At 44.4% G+C, this 23,211-nt stretch overlaps 1 pseudogene; it reads right to left on the bottom strand.

Moving 5' to 3' along the window:
- Positions 1-5,592: 5,592 nt before the first annotated feature.
- The window catches only part of LOC119448763 (Down syndrome cell adhesion molecule-like protein Dscam2), a 190,503-nt pseudogene continuing 172,884 nt past the window's right edge, over positions 5,593-23,211 (bottom strand).

Genomic DNA, 23,211 nt, shown 5'->3' with positions numbered 1-23,211 from the left:
ACTGGAGGGCGGAGAAAGGAAGTAGTGAAAAGATGGCAAAAAAAAAAAACGCACATTATAAGGCAGAGGGTGGAACATCACCGTGACCAATAACCCGTACAACTATGGCTGGCGTGCATGACCGATGTGCAGAGGGGCGTGAAAGTTGAAAATTTCCTTTGTATCACGCTCATGTTTCCAAGAAAAGTGCCGAGGGCACCTCATTGACCGAGAACTTTCCGGGTAATTTGCTTCAGCTGCAGCCACGCCTCTCTAAACAGCACCCTGCATGCTGCCTGTCCCATCGATGACGCGGTGGTTTGTTGATGCCGCAACAACACGCTGAGGCATCTTCACACTTCTTGCACATAAGAAGGGCACCTTCCGATAGAAAGAGGCAGCTCTTAAAAACACAAATAAAAAGAAATTTTACCAAGATCTCAGTGCATCATGGTCTTTCTCATAGATTCTTTCTTTACAATAGTGTACTTTCGTTCTACTCTCTCGTTAGAGGTTTGTGGGCCAAATCATTAGTTTTTGACCTCTCATCGTCTTCTTTTCTTTCTTTCTACAGACAAGCGCAGGAGATTAAACGTGTATAGGCTAAACAGTGGTAATGAAGAAAAGGAGGTGAAAAACTATGACGTAGTAATGATGTTTGCTTTAGTGATACTTTTAGAACTACATGCACCGCAACGGAGGAGACTGGTAGGCACTTCAAGATTGAAAGCGCCGTTTCCAACCTTGGCCAATTGCTTGCGGTCTATATGGGGGCACAAGTGTACAACGCGATCAAAAAGGCGCATCTAAAATTGCGATCGCGGTTTCAGCTCTTCATAATCGGCAACGCTATGAAGTTAGTACAGATGATATAGGCTGCGAGATTGGCAAAAACACAAGTAGGCAAACTGCAAGGATCGAGGTCCGCATTCACCAAACGCTCTTACGCTAAAAATATTCGAAAGAGGAAATTACCGCCAATCCAGATGTCGGACAACTTATTAGCGAAGGTGGCTTGCCAATGTCAAAAAGCACTTACGAACGCAAAACATGAATACAGACCCAGTTTGGCGTTCTATGGGGAGTGGGTTCAGCTGGTACTTGAATGCACCAAGCAGTGACGTTAGCATTATATATATAGGCTAGTGGAATCAATTACTTTAGAAAGATTGCTCACAATTTTTGTGGTGAAAATAAAAAAAGCGGTGGCGACGTGCGCTTTCGCTTTGGAGCTGAAAACGAGCACAGGACGTCAGTGTGACCTTGAGGTTTAATATATTTTTTTTGCTATTTCATGTGGTGAATGCGTCACACTACTTGTACAAACTGCATCAGGGCCACACACGCACGCACGCACACGCATGCACGCACACACACACACACACATACACACACACGCACGCACGCAAAAAATATTTATAAAAACATGAATTGTCGCTGGCATGTACTCGGGCAAACAAAGCTTATAATTTTAATTGTGATAACAGTGACGTGACTGAATTCGCTATCTTGTGCGCATGTCTGCCGTGTTGAAACCCATCGCACGTGTGCTGATAAGCGATGCACCGTACCTTCATAAACCCTTGTTTTCTGTGCAATAAAGCAATCTTGCAAAAGCTGTTACTGCGTCCACATCGGTTGTTACATTAATAAAATAGAGAGCGATTTTTTTTTGCAGTAAACTAAAGCTGCGGTTTCTGCAGAATTGCATTAGAGCTCAGCATAGTGTTGCCATCCAACACCAAACGTTCGATTTACGTGTGTTCAACGGACGATAACAAAACGCTTGCGTTTTCACTGGAAACGTAATAGGCAGATCAAAAATGCTTAAAATGAAATAATTTTGAAAACTTGATTAAACATAAAAACCTCGTATTCCGGCGCAAGCAAAAAATCCAGAGCTAATGAGAACAGAACAATTCTGGTAGACGTGTATAAAACAAGATTTCTAAAACAGCTGCGGACCAAAAAAAAAGGGGGGGGGGGGCTTATTAGCACTTGGCCGGCGCTATTCTTAAGGCTGTGTGAAAGAGTACACTTACTGGGAAACTCCTTGACATATCTGAAAGAAAACCGCTCAGCGCGTTGACTGCTTTTTGTTGTTAGTGTGTCCTTTTGGTTGACAGCGTCTTCTCGTATCTGTGACGCTTCACGGCTATTCTAAGCTCCTTATTCAGTTTCCTCATTGTTCGCTCTTCTCGGCAGGGAGCCATGAAAGGCGTATAGGGTGTCTCTTGGCGCGTGCCGAATGTGAACTTTTGTCCGGGCGTGCCAGGGGCAACGTTCCAGAACGGCGATCCAACTAACAAAAACTTGTATGGCAGAGCAACCCCTTGACAAAAGCACAAAAGCGAAGACCCGGGGCTCCACTGAAAGAGGTTTCATCGAGGCTTGCTGGTGTAACGATGTGATAGAAGCGGTGGTAGAGTTTGTCCACAGAAAATTTAGTGCAAATAAAACGTTCGTATCTTGTCCATTACAACCCAGTATGCAAGGTGGCACGCCTACCCACTGTATCCAAGCAAACGTCGCACAGCGTGCTAGTCCTGTTCCTAGTAATCGAGCGCACGCTAAGGCATAGTTTTCCGAGAACTTACCTAATTATGTGAGAAATGCTGTCAAACATTCTGTTCAACCAAGAAAATAAACGCAACCAGAGAACAACGTCTGCGCGCGGCGTCGCGTCGCCGTATCTGCTCCGTCGAGGCGCGCTGGGGACGGGGCGTCGCGGCGACGCCCTCTCCCCTTTTGCAACGCCTGGCGCGCTAGCGCTGCAAACCACGTTGCTCCAACAAGTGGCGTCGCAGCCAATGGGAATTTAGGTGCCGTATCCCTGCTACAGACGACGCGGGCTGTTACGATCAAAGAGCGATTTGATGCTTTCGTATCAAAATAATAAAATATCTAGAGCCTGAGTTACTGTAAGCAGGAACCGTATCCACAAAGTTTACTTAAAAGGAAGCTTTCGTGTAAGAGATGTTTTACCGCGCGAGTATATTCAGAGTGAAAACAAAATAATTTGAAAATATATGCAAATTGCAAACAACAAGATTGTGTAACACGCTTCTCACACTTTTCTGAAGTCCTAGGGATCTGTTTTGCCACTGTCGAAAATCTACCCAAGGCTGAAAACGTTTGACTTTCTTTCTTTCGTAATTCTTTCGCTACACCCGTACCATTTCAAGTTCTTCACTATATCTGAGCTTAATCATTCTATAGCCTGTGTAATATCCGACGCATGTTCGCGTATTCTGCTGCGGCACTCTTTATGAGTGCTTGCAAATTCCCTATATCTGGTGCAATTTCTTCGCTTTTAAAAGCGGAGCTGTTTAAGCCGGCCGTAATTTGTACCACCTGCCACTGCGTTGCCTAGCAACCACCTCGTGGAGCGTCGCGCGCTACGTTCGGGAGAGAGAAAGGGAAAATGAGAACGAGAGAGAGAAACAAATTGTAGCAGCACCAAGGAGGCAACGCGCACAGGTGCTGCCGACGCCATCCGCGCTTCGCCGTTTCCCCGCATTAGCGCCGAACGCTCGCGGTGTCCCTGACTGCAGCAGGCGCCTCTGGCGGCGGGTCGGCCGAGTTCCCACCAGCTTTGCGCTACTGCGTATGCGCCGTGGCGTCAGTCCCGGCGTGTCGTCTGCTGCGCACCGCAAATACACTATGCACTGTGTATAGCTTTCGCCCCGCTTCTCCTACGTGTGCTCGGATTGCAACTTGCTTTGGATATTAAGTGACGTCTTGTGTTGTCTCGCGTGACTGAATCGCAGCTATTATTTCTGAGGTTTTGTACGCAGCAACAAAACTAGCTAGAAAAAATGATCGAAGCAACATCATGTCTATAAGAAAATTATTAGATAGGTTAGAGCTATCTTACTGGCAACCCGACACTAAGGAATCTAAGGATGGTTCGATATGCAGTTGTGATCGAACCACCGGAAGTGTACTTGATTAATTGAAAAAAGAATATGTGCGTAGTATTCTTACCCAATACGATGCTTTCGAATCTCTTATGCGATATGTATTGCGATATTACACAGGTCTTAGTCCGTGTAAGTTAACGCAGCCTTTTGAGGTACAGAAAGCAATAGTGAATGAATAAACAACGTCAAACCTTTTCAATGTTACACCTATTTGGTTGGGGTAATTTAGCGGCCACGTTTTATTTCCGCACGTTTTGATCTAACCGCAACATCATGGGTGGCGCAAATTGGACCCATTTAGCTTGCACTTCCATAAAGCGCATCTCAGTTCCAAGCGAATGTGGTAGTTGCGACGTTGTGCTTTGATCGCACTGCATTCGTACTGCTCGAAGTGCGTAAGAGCGTGAGTTTAGTGGGATAAGAACAGGCTCCGCACGCAAGTAATTTCCCGCACCTTATTCAAAAGCCTATAAGTGTAGGTGAAGCTGTTTTTATTAATCGAGACGCTGATCGGCGAAACATTGATCAAAAGCCTCATGGAAGTCGATACTTGCTCTCAACACGAGGACGTGGCAGAAAGTGAGAACTCAGACGGACACTGTGCTTTACAGTAAAGGTATAGTTCGCAATAAAACCCACCTTGAATTGGTAGTAACACTTTACAAGAGAGTGGGTCCCAGTCCTGTCAGAAGAGCATTATTTTTTTCAAATGTAACAGCAGGCACTCTGAGACGGTGATATCGGCATAGGTAGGCAGGCCATCAAGAAAATCTCGCACTTTGCAGATGTGCAAGTACGCTGCATATGAACGAATGAAAACATTGCTTTTCTAAAACAAGAACGCTTTGAGAATAATAAAAATAGTCGTAGTTTCGCCCGAAAGGCGAAGCATCGATTGCGATAGCAAATTAGTGGACACCTATACAAAGTAATGATAGTAGTTATATCGGCCGCATAAGCTTGTAAACATAGGCACACTAACTAAATTAACAAGCATGGTGTCACGCGCGCACAAGCAAACATGAACGCATCTCACACGGGGAGGGCTCATATAGAGCCGCGTGGCGGGCGCTCGCAGCGGAAAACACGCCCCCCCCCCCCCCCCCCCCCCAATAGCTTTCCGGGCCGGCGGGAGCACGCGGCCGCAGCAAAGGGCGGCACCTCCACCTGCCCATCCTCCCTCCGGAGCGTTGTGCGTGACTAGAAGCCTGCGTGCTTCATTCCCGCTGCCCACCTTCCCGTGCGCGAGCCGCGATTCCCGGCTCACCATCACATGCTTTCACTCGCACACACACCGTACGGCACGCGGCGGCCGCCCGTGGACTTTATACGGAACCTTACGGCGACGACGACGACGGTGACGGCGACGGCTGAAATGCGCTTGGAGTGTCCATATAATTACTACCCGAATAAAAACCCGATCCCAGATTTCTAATCCAGACAGCCTATCCTGTCGTGTTCAGAGCGCTGAAGTTATTCGCTAAGGGGTTAGTCATTCGGCTTCCAGAATACAGCGTCCGTATAAATGGCTCCTCTGTCGCAAAATAAATGAGCAAATTTAAAACACCGATTTACAATGCGCACGCTGGAATGATCTAAACTAAAGAAAAGCTATTGCGTAAGAATTCAAAGTTAAGGGGAATGGACAAACCCAGCTAAGAGCAATACAAAATTCTAAATATGAAGTGCACAGAATTTTTATTGAATTTTTATTCACTCTATTCAGAAAGTTTTGATTAACACGCATTTTTTTTTCATAGACAACGAGAAGGTAGGGTGTTAGTGACAGGCTTATTCCGTGAATAAAATATTTGTTTGACTTTCACACCTTCTTCTGCAATAAACAACGACATTTTTATCTCAAGTTCGGCGAAATTGTCCAGCAGCACAGTTTACAACAAAACTCATGCAAGACATTTATGGTGCAGAATGAAGACAAAAAGGGCTTTACACCAATATAACAGCTCCATAGATTGTATCTCAGATATGAAATGCTACCTGCTTATCACTGAAACAGGCGGCGGTCGTCGGTATTTACACTTTACTACAAAAATATCACACCTAGCTGCTTTTGCAACGCACCTGAAAAACAGTGTAAAGTGTCACACCGTTTATAGATGCACAACTGTTTGACAAGTTTCTCTGAAAAAAAAAACAAATCTGATGAAAATGACAGCAACGAAACGCAATTATGAATGGAATATAAGACCGCGAAGCATTGACCCTTTTCGGTGATTCGTCATCATATAGATTAACTCGAACCAAGGTCTATTTCTCTTCTACGTCATGCTGCGTGCACAAATAAAATATTGGTCGCGAGAGTCTGATGTTTCTTGTCAGCGCAAAAAGAAATAACTGAAAGACCTAGCGGTCTTCTCATAACACTGACGGCAGCCCCATGATTTTTTATGTATCAGCTGCGATAATATTTCATTGAAAGATGCACTTCTTCCAGAAGGTGTAGGTGACCATGATTTAAAGGGCGTTACATACGCGTGACGAGCAACTGTAGACAGGTCTACGTTTCTTCAGTACGCTGTTTCATTAGACATGAGCCGAAAACGCCGTTCTTAAAGTGTGGCCTTTTTCGTGGTAACAGTAACATTCTAGTAAACACCACACTGATAGAAATACATCTAGGTTTTACTGTTTTCCAGTTGTAATCTTGTTTCTAAGAATTATTTGACAGATTGTCAGGTAACAATAATGAAATTACTTAACTTATGAATTCATGAAATACCTCGTTAAATAATAATTTTTGTAATGATCTGTTTTTGTGCGAATTCCCAAAATAATGAAAAACAGAGCCATTTCCCAACTGGGACAACGACTTTGCCTAGGCTAGAACACGGCAGTAGAAGCATTGAGCAAAATATTCAATTATAGGCAACATTAGAGAATATTAACCGGAGTGGGTAACACATTTGCAGTTTTAACTTTTAAGCGCACAGAAGACACAGAGACAGTGTGATAAACGTGAACAAAGCGCTTTGTCGAAGTCTGTTACACTGTCTCTATGTCTTCTGTGGGCTAAAAGGTTAGTATAGAATAGCATCATGCCAAAACTTACATTCTTTCACATTTGCTAAATTCAGGATTACTACTGACCTTTCAGGGAAATTTCAGTAAAGCGCTCAGTTGAGAAAGCCGATGTAACAATACACTTTGTGACATAACTTAGCATCCTGAAATGCAAATGAAGTATAGTTCCAATGCACTCTGAAAAGCATACTGAAAACGGTAATGCGCTGCGACCACAAGCAAATTTCGAATCCTTACAACCTTCCACTATCGATAAGCAGTTAACGACAGCACCATTGTGACATTGGCAGTATATAATGGACATTATTTCACAATTATAGACCTTTCATCAATGGCGCTTTCGAGCAAAACTGCATAAAAATTTAACTGCTTCAGATTGTCACGTGGAAAAATAAAACAGTGTATGTGCAGAACGACCGCTGATATTGTGACTGAACATCTAAGCAATGTATCAATGGGCACTCGTAGCTGAAGCATCTGGACAAAACAAAGCCTTGTGGCTCGGCTATTCACCAATCAAAACGTTATCAAATTTCACGTATTGCTCACTCCTCCTACGCAGAACACTCGTATATTTGGCTACTTCAGATACTTCCTGTCCACCTATTCCTTCTTTGTAAGGTGGTTAGCTAGCAGGCCCCCCAGTGATAGACAATATTGTGAACACCATAACGATCGTTTTGTAAGCAGTAATTTCGACTTTTATGCTAAATAATAGTCACTTTGATGCCACAAAGCAATTTGGTCGATAATTTGGTCGTATAAATTAGATAAATTGGTTTCTACTATACGAATTCTCTTTTGTCTTCTTTATTTCATTTAAATACGTGTCTGAGATGACTATTACGATAACTGTGAATTAAAAATATTCTGTCATGGGCAGAACCACGTCAGACACCTTGTTGAGATCCTTTTGTTCAATGCGTGCAACAATCAGAACTGCAACGTTTCGGAGGTAACTATAATTTAGCTTCTTTAAGACGAGTGAGAGACCTCCCCGTAATTGAGATGTTTACCTTATTAGTGTATTTTTTGGTTACGTTACAAGCTGACACCATAAGTATAAAAGTTCTGCACGAATGAATTTCGGGTCTTCATGCTCTCTTTCACTATACCCTTCTTACCTATCTACCTCCCCATTTCCCGTCCCCCCCACTTTAGGGAAGCTAACTGAATGTTTTGTTTTCGTTAACCTCGCTGTCTTTCTCTTGTCGTCTCTCTATTATCTAAAAGGCGTCGTGCTATCCGTTCTTTGTGCTCTGCACATTCTATGTTAAACAGAATGCGTTGCTTAAAACAGCGATTACAACTTCTTTGACCCTCAAAGTACAAATTTCCAAGGACACATCTGGTAGTATGAAAAAGCTCTTACGCGAAACAAGGTCCTGTGCTTCTCAAATGCATCAAAAGTGTTGGTAAAATCACAGTCCCGTACAAAAAAACATCACTCTGCAGTTCACTTGAGGCACGTAATGCAGGCTTCCGACGCCCTTGAGACTTCAAGAAGACCGCTGGTATTCAGTACATGTTCACAATGTACACGGCACTTCAACGAGGCACACTGATGAACGACGATGAATCATTGCTCTTCAATGTCTGGACAGTGTGTGCTTTCGGTGTCCGCAGAAGGTTACGACGTCACACGCAAGTCTCTTTCACATCCGTTCGATGGTGCGAGTGAAGTAGGCCTCAGGTTATGCTGTAGCCGGGAGCTAACATGGATTCCTAATGCTTCCAGCCGTTTTGCGGCTGATCGAAGAGAGAGAGACAGAGAAGAGAAATGACAAAATTTGTAGCAGAATACAAAATAGAAGATCCTAGGGCTTCAATTTTTCTCACTAATTACATAGCGAAGACCTCGAACTTTGCAGTCTTGGTGCCATCAGGTAGCATACGAGGGATTATTGGCCAGTTGTCAGGTCCTAAGCTCAAGCACACGTGACACCGACAGTTTAAGTTGTGTTCCACATCCACCAACTTGGCCGTGAGTGGCCCTGGCTAAAACTCGCAGAACTGATCTGATACACATAATGAAATAACCGGGAAAGGAGACGGGGGAATGGTCGCCATGGCAACATTATTTGTACAGCGCCGCATGCACGTAAGGCAAAAGATTAGTGTTGGGCGTTAGGTTATCTTTTCGTCCACTTTCATTTTCATCTACCTGTTTATTTCTAAATTTCAATTAAACGACAATAATTTCTCCTGTGTTGTTTTTTGCTTCATTGTCTGTTACATCCTAAGATTAGTAGTTGTTCTTGCTCATAGGTTTAATTCTATATTTTGTTATATGGCCTTCAGACAGTCAAGTTTGATTCTATTCAGAGCTCTGCAATGAAGTTCCGCTGTCGACGGTGTAATTAAACAGAGGGATATTTGGTACATCTGTAATCAAATCACGATACCATTTGAGCACGCGCGGTTATCGCTGTACACACCTCGAGCGTGTTGGTCCCGGTCACATTCCGCTTCCGACATCTCCTGATGGTCTCCGTAGCTCCCTACCTTTGTTCGCTGAAATGTGTAGCCCGCTCCTTCACTGTCGCTGTCATCGGCAGAATGGCTTTGCATAGGAATAAAAAAAAAGCATCTATAATAAGTAAAGGAGACATGTGACACAACTGTCGGGAAATTAAGTGTTCTCCTGTAACTAAGGCGTTAGAAGTGAAACAGTGAAATTCGGCTTTTAGGGAACTGCATTATAGATATACAGATTCTGGAAAAGTTTCTTCGCCAGCAAGGTGTGCATAAAATAGAAATATGTTTTTCATTTCATTTTATTTTATTACTGGGGGTGTTACACAAGAGTTTTTTGTCAGTTCTATGGGCCCGGCACTTGCACTTAAAAAAAGGCAACTGAAATTATACCGTATGAGAAAGTTGGATCGATAGCACCATTTCGATTGCGTGGTGATATAAAACATATTACAGGTTTCACGGACTTCATCGAGCTGCTAGTGGATGGATATGCACCATGGTAGGCTATTTCAATTATTATAATATAGCCACCTTCCATAACGTTCAAAACCTTTGGTTTTTGAAATATAGCTCTCACCCATCGGATGCCAGGCTCGACGACTTGAAAGCTGTTCTATGGCTTCTTTCTCTTTCTCTGGTTATCCGTCTTCCGTCGATTGTCAGTTGCGCTGTGGAGCCCAAATTTCTTACTGTCATTGCGGTTACTAAAAAATATATACTTATAGACTGTTCTAAGAATGCTGAACACAAATAATCTTTTTTTTTCACTGCAACTCAACGCAAGCAGTATGTACAATAGCAACAATTCAACAGGAATCACAATAAGGAAACAGTTTTGCAACAAGGTTTTCTTGTGCCAGCTAAGCGTGAAGGCTTGGCTAGAAACGTTACTCGGGTCCTAATGCTTAATATCACTCGCTGAAACTATAACTCACACAACTTTGAAGAATAAGATGAGTACCAGAATTCATCAGTTATGGTCAACTTTGCCACTGGTGTTATTGTTAAAAGCTGCGGGTGTTATCGCTGCGACGAGTGATATTTTTGGCTCGAGAGACTTGCCTTGCAAAACTTTTAAAAGTATTTTCCTCTGATGTTTTTTCTAAATGCAACGAGACAGTGTAATGAAACCGAAAACTCCACAGAAGTCTTGTTTTCGTTCACGTACCTGATTTTTTAGGCGTCTGGTAAATATTGGGTACGGGCTCATTAGGACAATCTGCCACGTGAGGGTAGCTTTCCTCCTCAATCTGTGAATTTGATAAGAGAGGCGCGTGTAAAGCGAACCCAGATTTGTGCACTAAGGTATACAAAATACCACTATATTAAGGCCCACGTTCCACGTCAAAATAATCTATAGCACGTTTCGAACCTCATGATGTACTGCAATATAATACGTGTTGAAGGACGCGCAGAAAGCTAAAAAAATTCAGTAACGCTTAGTTAACAGGCAGCAGCTGACCGTCATTCACAATATATGCATAGACGGTGTATATGTTGATAACCAGTTGGTTATTACATGGAGCGTATCCACATCTAAGCACAGACAATTGAAGCATACAGTTCAGAAAGAGCAGTGATATGGATTCAGGGGCTAAGTTGTTTCGCGGGCCGCCTTTGATTCACGGTAAAGTCCGACCTTTCACTTGTTTATGTGAGTTGTCTTATTAATATGTCGTATAGTTCGTCTTATTAATATATGCTATGAGTTTCAGCCTTTGCCAGGCTAGGGTAGGTGGCCAGAATGCGCACGCTGCGTTTATCTCGCATTCCTTGCCACACGTATAGGGCGATATGGCAGCAAATAATGGTAGCAGCAAAGTGATTAAAATGAAGTAAAAACGCACCCATCTCGGGTAGGGCACTTCGTAGATGTGCTCTCTTCTTGCTCTCTTGAGTGTCTGCACAGCTGCTGTAGCAGCGTCTGCGTCTGAGGGACCAACACCCTGCTTACTCAATGTCTGGACACGACCCATGGCGTAGTGAGATGGGTAGTAAAGGGGATCCTTTCCGGGGCTCGCAGTTTCCATGTGCTCCCCTGTCTGCTTAATATCGAAAGGCTCAGGGCCTCCATGTTCTTGTCATCAGGACATGGGTCTGCGCAGAAACGCGAAGCAGTTCTTGACTAGAAGCAGAAGGACATCATATATTCGGATATCGAATATATGAGTCTCAGGTGTTCTCATCATCAAAAATATTTCTGCTTGATAAGAAGTGTTGCCGGACACGGAGAAGTTAGAGATGTAGCTTTCACTGAGAGCACCGTAATAAAACACAAAACCCAATTTCAAGAAATGTACATGCTGATGTCACGCTTAACAAACACGTAATGTTTAGCTTTATAGCAACCCCCTCACTAATTTGCCATCCAAGTTAAGAACAGACAATTCACGCACCGAGAATCCTGGAGTATGCAGGAGTAAAATGTTGCCACAAGTTCAAGCCTGGAAACTGCTTCCTAAGCGTACTTTGCATTTTAAAAGCAGAGCACCAAATGAATTTGAATAACGCCATCTTGAGCGATAAAATTACATCGTTTATTTGACTATTGCGCAAGCTAGGTAAATTAGATCAGCACTTTTCATTAAGTGCAAGCGGACCTCACTCTTTCAGTGCTCGGTATTACTTATCGATGATTAATTTTAGTTTCCTTCATCCCAGAGATGTTCTTGCAGCAGGAGTAGAAGCGTTGTGGTCTAAAGTGCGTCAAAATTCTGTCCATTTGTTTTAATTAAACATGTGAAAGACAAAATTATATAAAAAAACTGGCGATGGGGTAACTACTTCGTTACGCCATCGCCAGTATAATATCGCAGTATATATAAAACAGCATTTTGGTAAAAAAGTAAGTGGAACAACGGTGCATTTTAACGGCGAGTTTGATGGCGCATATGTCAAAACTGGTGTCATTCTGGAAATTCATTCCGAGTCAATACGCCTGACAAGCTCACCGGCTACAATCCGTAAATTGCAATATGTATCGCGAAGTAATTAGCGAAGTAGTTAATTTGGCATTTTTTGTTAATCAGTTTGAATATGTGTTTCGATTTCTCGTGCTACTAATGCCCGCCTCACCGAATAACCCAGCTCAATGATAAGAATTAGGCTACCTGCCGCACGCGATTTCTTAAAGTTTCGTGAAGCTTAAAAATGAACACCCTGTATATTCAACTTGCTTCTCTCTACAGAATATCCAAGTATTCAGTTCTCGGGGCTGTTAGATTTGTTGCTGTTCACCACGCCACCGTTTTCGTTTACTTATAACCTTACTTTCTCGCACGCCCCCCTTCACAGTATGCGGAGTGTTAAGCATTTGCCGCGACGAGAACGCACGCTAGACCGTGGCACTTCTCCCTCACCTCTGTAGTGATGAGGTGTCGCCTGTCTTCGTCTCCGAGGTAGGACGAAAGCAAGGACGGCCACAATGAGTACGACCATCGCCACGACGCATACAAGTGGCACCATGATACCAACGCTCTTGTAGAAAGCCGGGTTGCGGCTCTCGAGGCTATTCAGCGGAGGAATGCTCGCTGCAAACAAGAAGAAAGTAAGGAAGAACTATGAAGTTTGGTGCCGTTTCTCTGTACACGGGAAACTGTTGTATAGTGTTCTGGAACAAGCAAGTCAAATATCTTTATATGCAAGAAGAATACAACAATCCCGCGAGAGGCGAAGGCTAAAGGCAAAAGGCCTGACGAGGTCTCTGCCCCCTGACAAAACGTACAGCCTGCAGCAGTGGAGAATATGGCGAGAAAAAAGAAATAAAAACAGAAAATACATATAAAAATGTTTTGCCATTTCAAATAACTTAAAGACATCGGCATGAAGACATTCGGTACCAATGCGGGATGCCCGATATTTATTTATTTATTTATTTATTTAGTTATTTATTTATTTATTTATTTACTTGTTTGTTTATTTGTTTGTTTATTTATCCCATGGCCAAAGCGACAAATGATGGCATTAAGAGCGGGGAAGCGGGGGGGGGGGGGGGGGGATTGAAGAAACTGTACGAGTTCAGATAACCGAAAGCAACCGCTTCACAAGGAGAGAAAGGAGATTTTAAAAATAGTTTCGGCTCATACATTTTGACTGCCTAGAAAATTTAGCAATACTAGGTGCTTTTAAATGCAGTACACTTCAAGTATTAAAGAACAGGTTAGCATAGCGCGAACATTCCTCCTCCATACTATCGATGTGTGACACGGTAAATGATTTACAGTAGCGCTGAATGTCGGCAGTTATACAGAAAAACAAAGAAAAAACGTTTACTCAGTCAGACACAAACTGGAGCTACTATATTTTGGCGATGGTACTATCACTCTTTTCAGCCAGCACTCTTTTTTTTTTCACCATATCGCTGAAAACACGATACTCGCACCTCGTCGAGTGAGGTTTTTGGAAACTTAGCCCTAACATGCAAGAAATGAATCAGCGTAAAAGTACCTCCTGTGTTTGTGAGCGTGCTGAAGGTGTACTCCTGCTCTGAGGTGCCCGCCTCGCTGTGGCCGGCTACCCTCAGAACGTACCACTTTCCGGGCGCCAAGCCCGAAACCACGAGCACCTTCTGCTCTACGGGGATAGCGTCAGACACGAGCAGCCAGTCGTAGCCTTCCTCCTGAACCCGATAGTGAACAGTGAACGACTGGATCGGGCATCCCGCACTGCTCCAGCTGCTCAGGTGTACCGTCAGCGTCGTTCCGTTGACGCTTATCATGGCGTCACGCTTGGGCGCCACCGGCGCTGAGGAGAGAGTGAGAGAGACGCAATGCATCACGAAAAAAAAAAAAAAAAAAACTGAGAATCTGCCAAATCATAAGACAATAATTTCGCATGTGTGCGACCGTTTTAGGACACACTATTCAAGTACGGCGTCAGCAGTTAATGTCCTCCTCATCAATACACACTGCTACGTATTGTTGCTTATTGTGTTGAATACATTGGGCGTATTCAGTAGCTATTGCGCGCGAATATTCTGCATTAGTTCTCCAGCTTTTACGATAATGATGAACTGCGCATGTTTTTACTGATTCACGAAAACAAACAATAAAAAATAAATAAAGTTAAGACGGAGTGAACCATAAGCACACGGCAACAATGAAGCATTCCCTTTCTTCTGAGAATTTGGACTCGTAGCCACTCATTGTTGTAGCTGACATACTATGGCATGGAACATGTCTGTCGCCACACAAAAGAAAGAAGAAAAAAGCAATAACTCTAGGAAAAATAAAAGTACGAAAAGAATAACTTGTAACCTCACACATGAGCCACATGCAACCCGAAAGCGTCATTTCGCTATCAATGATAGTAACCCTCGGCTTGCTCGGGCATCTTACCTCATTCTTTTTTAACGATGAAAAGATTCCTCAATTTTTCGCACCGTTCTTAATAGTTTGTGCATAGCCCTGGCTACCCGCTGTGATACCACAGTGGCTTTAGCGTTCCACTGCTAAGCCTATGGTCGTGGGGTCGGATCCCGGCCGTGGGTCGGATCCCGGGGTCGTATTTCGATAGGGGCAAAATGCAAGAACACCCGCGTGCCGTGTGCATTTGGTGCACGTCAGAAATCCCCAAGTGGTCAAAATTAAACCGGAGTACCTCACTACGGGGGGCCGCATAGTCATAACGTGCCTCTGACGACGTCATACATCCCACTACTAATTTGTGCCACGTGCGCGATACATTATCCTAATCCGCCGGCGTCATTTATCCCACCACATAACTGTGCCGTCGCTCGGACACTTGTATGCCGTACTATTCGTAGCCGTGAGTGCCATGTTTTCTTTAACGCCACTCCTGCTTCAAGGTTCACGTGCATGTGTTATTCCTGCTCCCAAATAATTGCTTCTAACTACATAAGGTGCTGCGCGCAAGACCACGCGGACATTCAACAGAATATTTGAAAATTTTCATTCCGATACACTAATTGCTCTGCCACTAGCAGTTCGAAAATATATTGAGCAAGCTGCCGAGTTGACGCGTACGACAGAACTGACTAAAAATTCCCAATAGATGCTTAGGTGACGCGGTACAAGGGGATGCACGTAGACACAACATACGATGGCGTATCACTATAATATGCTGAAGTAAATAGGATGCGCATTTGTTCAGAAGCAACAATGCTTGTATTAGCCCAACCATTCCTTTCTTAAACTTCCGTGGGTGGCGTTTATTTTGTATTTTTCGTCTCTTTTCGTCTATTTCGTCGTTTTTTTTTAGCAACAAGTATATGGAAAGCCAAGAGACAATGAAGCCACGGAAAGACGTCATTGACTGCTTTAACCCTCGCTTGGTTTCACAGATTGTTAAAGCACGGGTTAAAGGACGGGCAATACGTATGGGCAAATTGTAATTGTCCTTGTTCTTTTACCGCTCGATTACTCTAACAATTGTTATATCAATGCTCTCAAACTAATAAAACACACCAGCGTTTATAGTATCTGCTATAACAATTGACCACTGCAAACAAGGGTTCTACAGTGAAGCTACTGTTAAGGCTGAAGGTTAAAAAGAAACGTACCATTGCCGTTCCTTGTCCTACTGACAAAGAAAACTGATGGTAAATGCTGTGTTGCACAGCACATTGATGTGTGGCAGTAAACAATTGTTTTGGTTCCACGGAAATGTGCTCGTAATCATTTCAGCAAGCAAGCGATCCTGTTAGCGACAAATTCAATATCAGGCTTTTCCGTCACTTATATCTCTAAAATTTCCCTAAAGGTAAACAGTTTTCCCTCAAAAAAGAAAGGATAGCGTTGAGCTGCACAGTGCAAGAAATTCACTTTCATGCCCAGCTTACGTGCTCCTTGAGTTTTTGCTGATATCACTTCGCTAGGATCGCTTTTGCCCATCTTGTTGTACGAGGCAACGTAAAACTGATAATTCGTTCCACAAAGAAGGTCTTGAAAGGTGTGCGTTGTCTGATGAGCAGAAACCTGATGCTCCTCCCAGGTGCCTTGCTGAACCTTTACGTAGATGTAGTAACCTGAAACACAATGTAAAAGTTCTGGCAAACACCATTCTTTTTTAAAAGAATAAACACGAATTTCTGCTGGTTATATACACTTTATATATGAGGTACACAAACAACAAGAGAACTAGGACATTGATATTTCTCGAAGCAGGCACTAACATGACTGTCGTTTTAACATGTGTCTTCGTAGTGCCAGAGATGCACAGTTGATAGAACGATGCCTGCTCTAACGAAGAGCACATATCGAGTTTACTGCAGAGAACACTATACTTCATAGACGTGCTCATTGTTTAGAATATAAAGACATCCTGCTAGCTTAAAACAACATTCCATGCTTATCGTCACACTGCGGCGTCTATAGTTTTTTTTTTTTTCTCGACTGCACCGTCACCCCAGTAAGAGCCGAGCCGAGAAGTCAGGTGCGAAAATGCTCTGTCATCAATCGCAAATTTTTTCGTGGGAAAATATAGGCATTTCGTGAAGCTGGCAATGACTGGCGAAAAACACGCACGCACAACACGCACGCACGCACGCACACGCGCACGGGTACACACGCGCGCACCCCCCCCCCCCCCCCCCACACACACACACACACACTTTTGCTATATAGAAAACTTGTTCAGCATTGCCTCGTTTGTAGTCACACGTCTGGGGTATTCTAATTGTGAAAAGTGTAATTTGTGACGAAATAAACAGAAAATTACAAAGAAAAGCTAGCGCATAGATTGTCGAACAGTTGATACAACGCACCTATTATTGATGCGTCATCACCCCCGTTTGAGCTCCATTGCAATTGAATGGATGTAGAACTTGTGCTGAAGACGCTTAACGTAGGTGGCGGTGGTGGATCTGCAAAACAGCACCGGTGACCGCAGGTCATTATTCTTATCGTGTCCCATAATAATGCAATGCACAAGTTCCAGCCAGCACGGTAGTAGTGCATAACACAAATACACTGAGCACATGAGCTTGACCCATTGCTCTAGGGAGAAGCAGTGACGCTGGCACCAATCGTAAACGAGTTGCAGCATGTATTGTTTGTTTTATTGTGCAGAACAGCTTACTAAGGGATCAGCTGACGATGTGCTCTATTGTTTCCCTTTGTAGCTGCTTTCTTTTGGCCGCGAGACAGTTCAGATGACCGCAGCATTCAGGCGGCTACGGTGCCCGTAGTCACACACCTTTCTCTTCTATAATCCAAATAATTTTTCTTGTGATTGTGATATTGATCGCACTAAAATACAAGAAAAATCAATATACAGCTGTTGCTTTGGTGGATCGCACAAAAACTAAGTGGTAAACAGAATTTCACAGAACGTACTATTGAATACGTTGTGCCAATACGCAGATATGAAGAAATGTATTAAGGTCTACACACGCTTGCAAGTGAATTATTAAGGACGATAACTTGACAGTGCATTCTGTCGGGTCAAATCGTTTCACCATATGAACGCGTTTGCTTCTGCACCGTACTCTTACATCAGATTCCTCGCCGCGTTCTCCGAGTCAACAAGTGCGTAAGCGCAGGCGCGCACATGAATATAAAAAAGTTGTCGCAGTTTCACCTGAAAGGCGAAGCATCAATTGCGATAGCAAAATTGTAGGGAGCTATACGGAGTAATGATATTAGCTTTATCAGCTGTATAAACTTGGACATGCAGCAGCACCGGCAACACGCAGAACTGTTGTCGACGCCGTCGGCGTTTTGCCCGCGTTCGCTCAAAATGCGTGCGGCGTTGGTGACTGTTGCCGGAGCCTCTGATATAAATAGGCACTTAGTGCCGCAGCTAAACGTCGCCTCCTTTCACTCCCCCTCCCCCCCCTCCCCCACGGCCTCTCGCGCGTCGGAAGAAGGCGCGTTTGCTCTACATATATGTTGATTGTAAAGGAGGAAAGAGACGCCTACTTCTGCAGCCCTTAAGGGAGCACGGCGCAGAACGCGCGTTTGTTCTCCGCCGTGCGTTCACTCCCCGTGAAAGAGCGCGCCCCTCGCGCCCTTTCACTCGCACATACAGCGTTCGGCGCGCGGCGACGATTTCATCTCCATTGACGTCATACGGAACCTCACGGCGACGGCGACGGCGACGGCGACGCCGACGGCAGAAATCTGCTTTTGAGTGTCCATATAATTGCTATGGCAATAATAGTACGCACGTGTGTTTGTGCAGCAAGAAGGAAGCTAAGCGGCCGCACCTTATATGCTCTTCCCCGCGCGTGCTATGGTTCATTGGCTCCACTACATACAACTATTCTTTACGATGCATATGTTCAGGTCCCTTAGACGCTGAGGCGCTTCCTTGTAACTTGCATTTTGACGCCTCCAACGATGAGATTCTTCACGTGAGAGATTTCACGTAGCTATGAAGGTCGGGGCAGAAATAAAATATTTTATACTTACGTTTTGCAAGGAATCTTCACCAGCACTACACCGATACACAGCATGTCATCTGCTCTTTATTCGCCTTTTATTTGTTTGCGTTTTTCCTGTGGGCTTCTTTACTCTGTTTTTTACTACCTCGATATACCCTTACATGTGACAGCATGAATGAAAGCACCAATATCGGATAGCTCATCAAACGTTGGCCCAAATAAAATGCCTGTATTGCAGCAGCAGGACCCGCCGTGGTTGCTCAGTGGCTATGGTGTTGGGCTGCTGAGCACGAGGTCGCGGGATCGAATCCCGGCCACGGCGGCCGCATTTCGATGGGGGGCGAAATGCGAAAACACCCGTGTACTTAGATTTAGATGCACGTTAAAGAACCCCAGGTGGTCCAAATTTCCGGAGTCCCCCACTACGGCGTGCCTCATAATCAGAACTGGGTTTGGCACGTAAAAATTCATAATTTAATTTTTTAATTGTAGCAGCAAGCGGCAGAGGTTTTCTTACCGTTCTCGAAGGTTTCAAGCTGTATTTCCTCGCACGGTGGACCTGTTCCTTTTTCGTTGAATGCTTGCACAAGCACAGCATACTTTGTGGAACGATGAAGCGAAGTGAGCACAACCTCTTCTCTGATGCTGCCCGTTGTGTCTACGGTCTTGTAAGTGTATGTATCTGAAGTGCCATGTTTCTTGTAACCAACGTAGTATCCCTTCAGCAGGCCATTTTGGTACTCCCTCTTTGGAGGCTGCAATACAAATGTTTTTTTTTCTGACATTATGGGTGATGGTTTGATATCAGCATTAACTGGTACTGTGAACCGGCAAGGCACACCCGCCATGATGACGTAGTGGCTTCGGCGATGTGCTGCTAAGCCCGACGACTCGAGATCGAATCCCGGCCCCGGCGACCGCATTTAGATCGGGGTGCAATGCAAAAACACTCGTGTACCGTAATTTGGTGCACGTTAAAGAACCCCAGGTGGTCAAAATTAATCCGACGTTTCCCACTACGGCGTGCCTTATATTGAGATCGTGGTTTTGGTGCGTAAAACTTCTATAGTTTAATTTAACAGGTAAGACAATTACGATTCTTGCGATAGTTTACAAAACGTCCTTTGAACGTCTGGCCATAGCAGACATAGAAAGCAACTTTTATGGTAACTGGTCAGCTTAATGTGGCATCAATCTTGACATGCTACTCCATGCGTAGAGTGTCACTAGGAATGAAAGGGAGGAAGTTAGAGTGAAGAAAATAAAATGCACCCAGATATGTAAAAGCACGTGCAACACGGTTTATCACATTATCACACATTATCACGAGTACGCTATGTAGATCACAAAGTTTTATTTATGCCTTTGTCCTGCCGAAATGCTACAAGCACCTTGGAAGCGCGCAGTGCTGAGGTAGCACACCTAAATAGTGCAAGAACGTCCCGAAGCTAAGTGCACTTTTCGCGATGTGTGTTAAAAGTGCTAAGATTCTTCTTGAGGTTGCAAAGAGCCTATTCATGTCAAATAACGAAGTCGGCACAGCACGTATGTGTCCCGAGCGTTCTACAAGGTGATAGTATCGACGTTGCTTTTGTCAGAGATTAAATGCTGTTATTGCCACAAGCTTGCTCCCGCATTTGGAATAACAACCCAATCTCAGAAACAAGTATGAGGTTGCGGCTTACCTGCCAGGACACCTTCAGTGAAGTTGATGACACTGGAGAAGCTTGAACATTCAGTGGTGGGCCTTCAGGTGCTTTAATGATAAAGGGGCAGCATATATTTGCTGACTCGCTCCGAATACTTGCGCGCGTGCATAGTTTGACATCTCAGAAAAAGTAAGCCTCAAATAATTCTTACAAAAGAATTGCTTTGTGTAAATTTTACTATACGCCTCCTCAACAAAGAAGACCATAAGTATTCTACTTTTCTACATTTCGGGTCTAGTTTCTTTAGGAACTAAATTGCTATCGAAATGCAATACGCCTCACTGTTATAATACCTGCCAGAAGATATATAACCGATACCAGGAAAATATCAAAGCGCTGGCAGCACTGTGTTGTAGAAGACTTGGTGTACCATCTTGGTGCACCAATTCGGTAAACGCCGCAAAACCGGGATAGCACAGCTCCTTCGCAGCTTTTTTTTTAACTGTTATGGTGCACCACACCTTAGGCTAGAATTGCCTTGTCAGCTGTTCGACATTTCATAATTAAGTAATTCTCGTAATAAATATTTCATATCATTATCAGCGTGGCATTTGCGTAATTTATTAGTTAAGTATTATACAAAGTTCATTAAATGGCCACGGAAAGTCTTCATGATTAATGCGTTCCTGAAATAGACTGTAACTGGGAATAGCATTGTATGTCGTAATGACCGCATTCAGCAGTGGGCTACGAATTCCCTTCTAGCTTCATTCACTGATTTCAGCGTAACCTGATGGGGGCAGTGTTACAATGCCATAATCGTTCAAAGCAGCAGAAAATCACAGGAACTGTAAACGTTTCCGATTTAGGGGACCATGCAATACTAAGATTCGTCTTCCGAAGTAACACTTCCAAATTCTGCTCACCTTCCTCATCGGTTGTGACCTGTATTTCTTGACTGTACTCCCCAAAACCTAAGGCGTTCTCTGCTTGTATCCGTATGATGTACGCTGTGACAGGACGCAGGTCTCTAAGAGTAAGTGTGGTAACTCTTCCTTGAAGTTTGTTTTCCCTAATATCACCACTCCACTTGGCTGAAAGAAGTAAAACGCTATGATTTATTTTCAGTTTAAAAATGATCAGCAATTTTGCATTTCAAGTTTAAGATCCCCTTTATTATGTCCGTGAATGTATGTGAAAAAGCGACATGATGCACTTGTTACGTACCCCAGGTAACAGTTCTGAATTGTCACTGATGAACTGATTAAACAGAAAGTTTTGTCTTTTGGAATTTGTCCGATAGAAAAATTATTAGCCAATTAATACATTTGAGTTGACGCCTACGTTCCAGCAGGTATGACGCCTGCTACCATTGGTTACAGCTGTTACTAAGCGCGTATCAGTATGCTTGGAATTAGGCTGCTATTAATGTTGGTTTGGACAATAAGATACGCAATATTGGTCGTGCAGAAAAGAAAGACCTTCGCGGACATCAAGTCATCAACTCAGTAAATATGAGTACGTTTAGGTCAAGCTTAAATGAAATGTAACGTACTCCCTGAAGTTTTACTCTGCACTCGATACGCAGAGATAGGGCTGTTCCCCGTGTAGGGCTGGTCCCAAGAAACCGTCATAGATCGGCTCGTGACGCCAGACGTTCGAAGATTGAACGGAGCTCCAGGGGTTTCTGCGAAATCAACACGCGCATGTCTGAACACTTTCTAGGTATTTTTATTACCGCTATTTTAGTGCTATTTTAATGAAGCCTCCTCAGCGGCTTCGCTAAAATGTAATGACAATCGACAAGCATGTTTACCGTATATCTCTTTATAACGCAACAAACATGAGTCAAGCAAGAGTAAGCGCTAAAAAAATTACACCATCTTCCCGTAGGGGAACCCAGAGTAGTATGCGAAGCAGCCGTGGGGTCGACTCAAGTTCCCATTAGTTTTCAGATCGGCCTGTCGCCGCTGCCGTTTCGTGGCAGCGGCTGGAGCCCGCTTCTCCGCGGCGCTGTCCACGGTGCTGACACTGGCGTTGACGCTGACGCTGCCCGTGGCACTCATCGCGGCGTTGCGGGAGGAGAATGAGAGAACGAAATGAATGATGATGAGTGGGCGAAGCACCTGGGTTTAATTCGGGCAAAAAGCCGGAAGCGTTCTCCGGAAGCCGGAAGCTGGCTTCCGGAACCGGAAGTGGAACCGGAAGCGGATCCAGAAGTGGACGCCGCACGGCGGAGGGAGGGAGGGAAGGAGTGACATAGCCCCGAGCATAAGATGATTCGCATCTAAAAAAATGTCGCAGTTTCGCCCGAAAGGCGAAGCATCACTTGCGATAGCAAATTGGTAGAGAGCTATTCGGAGTAGGGATAGTAGAGTAGTTTTATCGGCCGCATAAACTTGGACACATTCGCTTTCTAACTGAATTGACAAGCGTGGTGTCATCGCGCACAAGCAAACATGAATAGATCACACTGAATGACCGCAGACAACGACTGTCAAAACGCTGGCGCGGCCGCTGCAGCGGGCGAAGAATCGCGCGGTCTATCGCTTCAACGGAAACTGAGCGGCGAATGGACAGCGGATAAAGGTCAGAGCCGTGTGGAGACACGGCCGGGCTCGACTGGCGCGCGCGCTCGCTCGCTTCTTAAGAAGCGAGTGCGCGCGCCAGTCGAGCCCGGCCGTGGTGGAGATAAAGAGACGGTGCGGGCGACGGCACCACAGCCAGTGCAAGCGTATTTGTTGGCAGAGTAGAAGCTGCACCCCCCGTCCCTCCCGCGCAGCCTCCCCGCTTTTTT

The sequence above is a fragment of the Dermacentor silvarum genome, chromosome 4 (assembly GCF_013339745.2).
Source record: "Dermacentor silvarum isolate Dsil-2018 chromosome 4, BIME_Dsil_1.4, whole genome shotgun sequence".
Classification (NCBI taxonomy): domain Eukaryota; kingdom Metazoa; phylum Arthropoda; class Arachnida; order Ixodida; family Ixodidae; genus Dermacentor; species Dermacentor silvarum.
This window is presented reverse-complemented; position numbering and strand designations above follow the sequence as displayed.